This window comes from Balearica regulorum, chromosome 19 (genome assembly GCF_011004875.1).
Source record: "Balearica regulorum gibbericeps isolate bBalReg1 chromosome 19, bBalReg1.pri, whole genome shotgun sequence".
NCBI lineage: Eukaryota > Metazoa > Chordata > Aves > Gruiformes > Gruidae > Balearica > Balearica regulorum.
The window spans coordinates 5,189,087-5,194,688 of NC_046202.1; positions in this window are offsets into that span (position 1 = coordinate 5,189,087).

A 5,602-nucleotide genomic window follows, 5' to 3' on the forward strand; every position below is an offset into this window, starting at 1 on the left:
CGGGAGCACTGCGGCGCCCCCTGCGGGCCGCGCCGCTGCTGTGGCCCGCGCTGCCCCCGGCCCGGCCCCGGTCGCCGCGGGGAGGGAGGCGCAGGGCGCGGGAGCTGGGCGGGGGCGGGGGGAGGCGGCGGGAACCAGACCTGCGCTTCCCCGAAGAGGTGGTTTTCTTCCTCCCTCGGGAGAAAGCGGCTTTCGCGCTCAGTATTTCCCCTCCCAAAAGCCCCCGCAGGAGCAGGGCAGGGGCCCACGGAGCCTGTCCACAGCACTAACGGATATGGATGACCAGTGCAGCAGATAGGAATAATAATCCAAGATCGAGTTATTGCGGACAGGGGGGCAAATACCAGCACATGGCGATGCTCCCCATAACTTGGAGGGGTGTCACGACATGCTGTTGCAATAGAATCCCCTCCAAAAGACAAAGCCCAAACACAAAACACAAACATGGCTGGAGGAGGAAGGTGCAGGGTGGCCTCTTGCCTTGGCACGGGGACAAGCTGCGGTTCACAGGGGCCAAAGTGCCGCTCCCGGTGCCTGTCTTCCTGGAGGGAAGCGCGTGTGGCCTGCCCTGACCATGCTACCAGATCAGACAACCTCTGGGGGATTAAAAGACATTTTAACACCCTTTGATGTTTTGTATTGCGCGTTGCTGTATTACGAGCTACTGCTGAAGTGTTTGCCTGAGAAAATATATAAATAGTACTTCAGGGATTCCTCCATTCAGATCTTTGCTAATTCCATTTTTTTTAGGCAGGTGAGATGATAAGGAATAACAAGCAGAATAGCTTACTCTGCAAAAAAATGTGTTGCGGTCCATAAAACATTGAAAATGGCCATCTCCGACAGCAGGTCTTGTCGATTCCTGTTTAACTTTTCAGTGGTATCTCATGAACACATCTGCTTCCCAGCTCTGGCATTTCCTGTTGGAGACACAAGCTCTGAGTCTAGCACATAAAACTGATTTTCAGGGAAATCGTCAGTGGTATGACTCTTTCATCTCGCTGCATTCTGGGATCCTTTGCGTGAGAGATCAGATGATACAAATTTTTGTGTAAGCCAAGCGTGGTACAGTATCAAAAGGGCCCCGAGGAAAAGGAGAGTAAATTGGCTTCTCTTTCTTGGGGCTCATCTGTGCTGCACAGTCTGTAGGAGAGCGACAAGCAAGGAACAGGGATTTTCCATCAGAAAGATGCCCCAGATCTAATTAAACTGGAAATGCCAAAAGACTTTGGTCATCAGGATGTTCTTAAATGAAGAGGGAGAAGGAATGTCAAGAGGGCATTTGGCTGTCTCAGAAGTGATCACCATTGCATAGGTTGAAGTCCTCCGTCTACAAATAAATTGCTCTGGATTTACACAGAGTAACTGAGCTCATTTCCCTTTTTAGCTGATAAAAGCCCAGTTGTCTGGAATTTCAACAAACCAATTGTAAAAGCAGCGTGTGGCAAAAGACTGATGAGTCATCCACTCATTTTCTCAGCAGCCACTAACAACAAAACCTTCTCATTTCCTTGGGCCAACCTAAAAGAGCTCTGTCTTCCAGATCCCTGGGTGAGCAAGTCCCTAGATTAGGGACCAACCTGCAAGAAGCCGCCTCCTCCTCCTTCTCCTCTTCCTCCTCAACTGTGCCCTGTGCTTGTGCGTGTGGAGAGCTGCAGCCCTGGCACTCCGAGAAGGTGGTTACTCAGGAGCTGTGGCTTTTGCCTTACGAAACTCTGCAATGGTCCTAGCCACAGAGAAGGACGAGGTTTCCTCCTTAAGATTGGCAGCAAACGGTTCCCCATGAACTGGAAAGATGGAGCAGCTCAGTGTTTGCAGATTCCTCGCAGAGGGAACGAGGGATAACGCCACAGCAGGAAAGTTAAAACTGCTAATATTGTTTGGCAGCACTTCACAAGATCAAATCAGCACTTGGTTTTCCAGCAGAGCACTTCCAAGAAATCCCACTGGTGATGAAAGTTCCTAGGTAGACAAAGATATCTGAGGTCCAGGCTGTAGAGCAGCCACAGCAGAATACAGTCTTGCAAGAGAAGCAGATCTGGGAATACTGCTGAAGAATGTCCTGTACTGGCCATCAGAAAGCACCTAAATCAGGCAAGAAACAGGCACCCATAGCTTAGCATCAGCCTCAGTCATTTTTGTTTCCTAGAGGAAACAAAACCCCCTTGAAGTCCAGCCCATCAGTGGCAGAGGCATGTCTTCTGTCTGGAAGAAGAACAAAGTCATGGGAACCTGGCAGATAATCTCTGCTACGATACAGTCTTACCCCACGGCTGAGGCAGGAGACTGCCTTGCAAATTGGTTCGATCAGGTAGAAAATGGAGTTTCGTGAGTGGATGATGCAAAGCAAAGACTAATAGTATTAATTTCCCTGAGCGCTGCTAGGTGCAAAAGCTGAAAGCTACTGAACAGGACTCCCTAGATGGGAAACTACAAGGGCCAACGTTAAATGGAATTTAATGCAGATAAGTCACTTCTATCTCCTGCAGGGGACCTATATTGCTAATTTAATGCCAAGTTCTTTTCACATTTCCTTTTATTTGGGACCATATTTCTCAGAGTAGGATAGCTGAGAGTACTATCTTTAGTCTTCTAAGTCAAGATTGGTGATTGCAGGCACCCACCAGTGCTGGATGTAACCCAGAGTGGCTAAGGAAGAGGGGGACCAGACAGCCATGAGTACTGCACTGCGGCAATTTGGCGGGGTTTTCATGCACAGTTCTCAGAGTTTCTACAGTCCTTGGATACTTTCTTCACCACACAGGAAACACTGGCAAGTGCCTCAATGCTCTTGATTAAAGGTTAGACTTGTCCTCCTGGAACGTGGTTCCGTTTCTTGCACTCACTTCAAAGAGGGAGAGTTTAAAAGATGCAGGAGCAATTGTTTAAAGTGATGACTGAAGTTCCCTAAGCCTAATTTATTCACACTTCTGAAAGAGAAATATGAGTATAGCACTATCAGTAAAAGCCCAGGATATGGTTCCCTGATGCATCACTAAGAGCACAGACTCCGCAGCGGACTTTCCACAGCACAGATGAAAAACACGAGGGGAATTACCGTCTCAGAAATGCATCCTCCTCCTCTGAGCCAGTCACCCAAAGGTTTCAGCAGACCTGTCCATGAGTGTGGCACTGCTTTAGTCTTCTGCAGGATTTATTGCCTCTGAGCTCTGGCGTGGTGACCACAGGGATCTGATCCTGTCTTCAGGGCTCCCAGAAGGTGACTGTCCTCTCTCCCAGGCACTCGCCTGCAGGGCTGGCAGCTCCCGTGGGTGGCTATCCAGTAGATGGCATCCGGATCCAACACTTGTGCTGGAGCTTCACCTTCCTGAAGGCTTCTCTTTATCTCAGGGTCTGTTTCTTCATTAATGCCTATTTTTTATTCGAATGTTTAATGCCCTCTAAGCAATTTATTTTAAAATTTCAAAATATTCACTGGTTTAGTGATCTTTTCACTATTCTTATTCTTTCCCAAGAATAAAAATCACTTAGCATTCCTCTGCGTTCAATGGCATAGTGTGAGACCTTTTATAGAAGGATCATCAGAAAATAAAATTAACAAAATTATGAAAAAACCCCCCTTGAGATCTGTCCATCTCAACAGTGGAAAATATGTGGTGTATGGGCTGGGGATCTGAGAAATTAGGGTAATCACATCTCCATAATCTTTACACTTGGGGAAAAATAGGTTTTGTGGGAGGGAACAGGAGTGCTGAGTAAGTTCAAGTAGCAGTCCCCGACAGCCTTGCTTTCCAGCCCAGATACCTGGCAAGCGGAGGCAGTGGGTTTGGGTGGTACAGTCATTCTCCAACAATGGAGGTGAGCAAAATATGTAACACCGCATATTAAAAAAGGATTAGGAGCGGGGGAACCACGGTGAGTAGGAAGACAGGAGCAGCCTTTGAGCAGAGCCTCAGGCTCTGTTGCAGAAACATGTTTTCTGGAGCAGGATTACAGCTGTGTTACGGACATTGTTTGCCCGACAAACCAACCCATAGATACAATCCCCAGCTTCCACACGTCCGTGCAGATCCTGCTGTGCCCCAGACTCCAGGAGCAACCTTCAGCCCTCACAATGCTGCTGAATATAAGTCGAGTTCTCATCTGCTGGAGAAAATGCAGGGGATTACGAGTTGTGCTCCCTACCCCGCAGGTACTGAGGATAACCAAGTGGAACCCAAACTGCTGTGAAGTTTGGAGTTGGAGATTAAGAGACCCAGTGGAAAAGAAACTTTTCTCCAATCTCTATCATGTTCTAAATCTTCTCTTCTCAGGTTTCTAAGGCTTGGATTACACCCAGGAATAGACTGGTGTTTATTAATTAATTCCCTTTGGGGCTGTTCAGAGTCATATTTAACAGCAGTCTTATTCTGGGTTTGTTGGTCCACTGTTGCCATAAGGATGACAAGCAGGAACCGGTGTGGTAGATTTACTCTGGCTCTAGCCCATGGTCTGTCTAATCCAGCCTTGACAGTCCCCGATTCAAAACCTCAAGCGAGGGGGCTGGATCCTTTTCCTGTGTTACGGGAGAGTTACGGAGTATCTGCCTCAATGAGGAGGTTCCTCCCAGCCTGAGTCATTAGTGGCTGCTTTGCATTCTGGAACATGAGGTTTACATCCCTCCTAAACGTAATGGAAAGGTGGATAACGCAACCCACAAAACTCTAGACCTTGGTAATTAGACACCCACAAGATACTTACGCCCTGTATAAAAAGAAAAGTGTAAAAAGTCATTGTGAAAGTAGTTCTTATCAGTTTAAAAATGTTGCCTTTCAGTGCCTCTGGCCAAGTAACACCTTGCTTTTCTAGTCTCTCTTCATTCAGCAGATCTCAAAGCCCATTGCAAAACAGGACGCTGCCATTGCCTTCATTTAAAAACCATAAACCAGATGAACCTGAGCTCACTTTGCTGCCCATCACACAAACCTGCCGCAAACCTGGGACAGAATTTTTCCCAGGTCCCACTTGATGCTGTGCCTTGCATCATGACAAATCCAGCACAGAACAGTTCATGTCTGACAGTCTTTTCCTTTACTCTCGTTTCTAGACTAAAAATCTACCCCAAAAATCCATACTTTCATTCTTTACATCCTCACTTACTCTGAACAACCCCTTCTCCTGGATTATCATTGCAACGCGGTGACCTCCCTGTGCTCTCATGCCTTTGGCTCTCGCCTTGGCAGAAGCACACGAGCTGTTTCCCAGCCTGTCCCTTCGCCTCCCTCTCTATTTCAGCTAAGATTAATAACAAACCACAAAGATCACTTTAAGGAAGAGCATTTTGATTGGAGTTTGTACTGGACCATAAGCCAAGATTTAGTCGAATGCTACAAGGACATGATACATAACTTTCTAAAAATGGTGGAAGAAGCTAAATTTATTTCTTAACATTTCTTAAATTGAGTTTGAAGGTAAAAAGTGAGTTAAAAGCTGGACACTAATTTCTAAACCAGCAGTTTTCTAGAAGGCAGGCTGTGTACTGTCTCTTTAAGGAACTTTTTTATACTTTTTTTTTTAATGGAAAATTATTCCCTGTTAGTTTTAGGAGTCAACCAATGAACACAGAAAAAGTCACATTAAGAAACACTCAAAGGTGACCCAT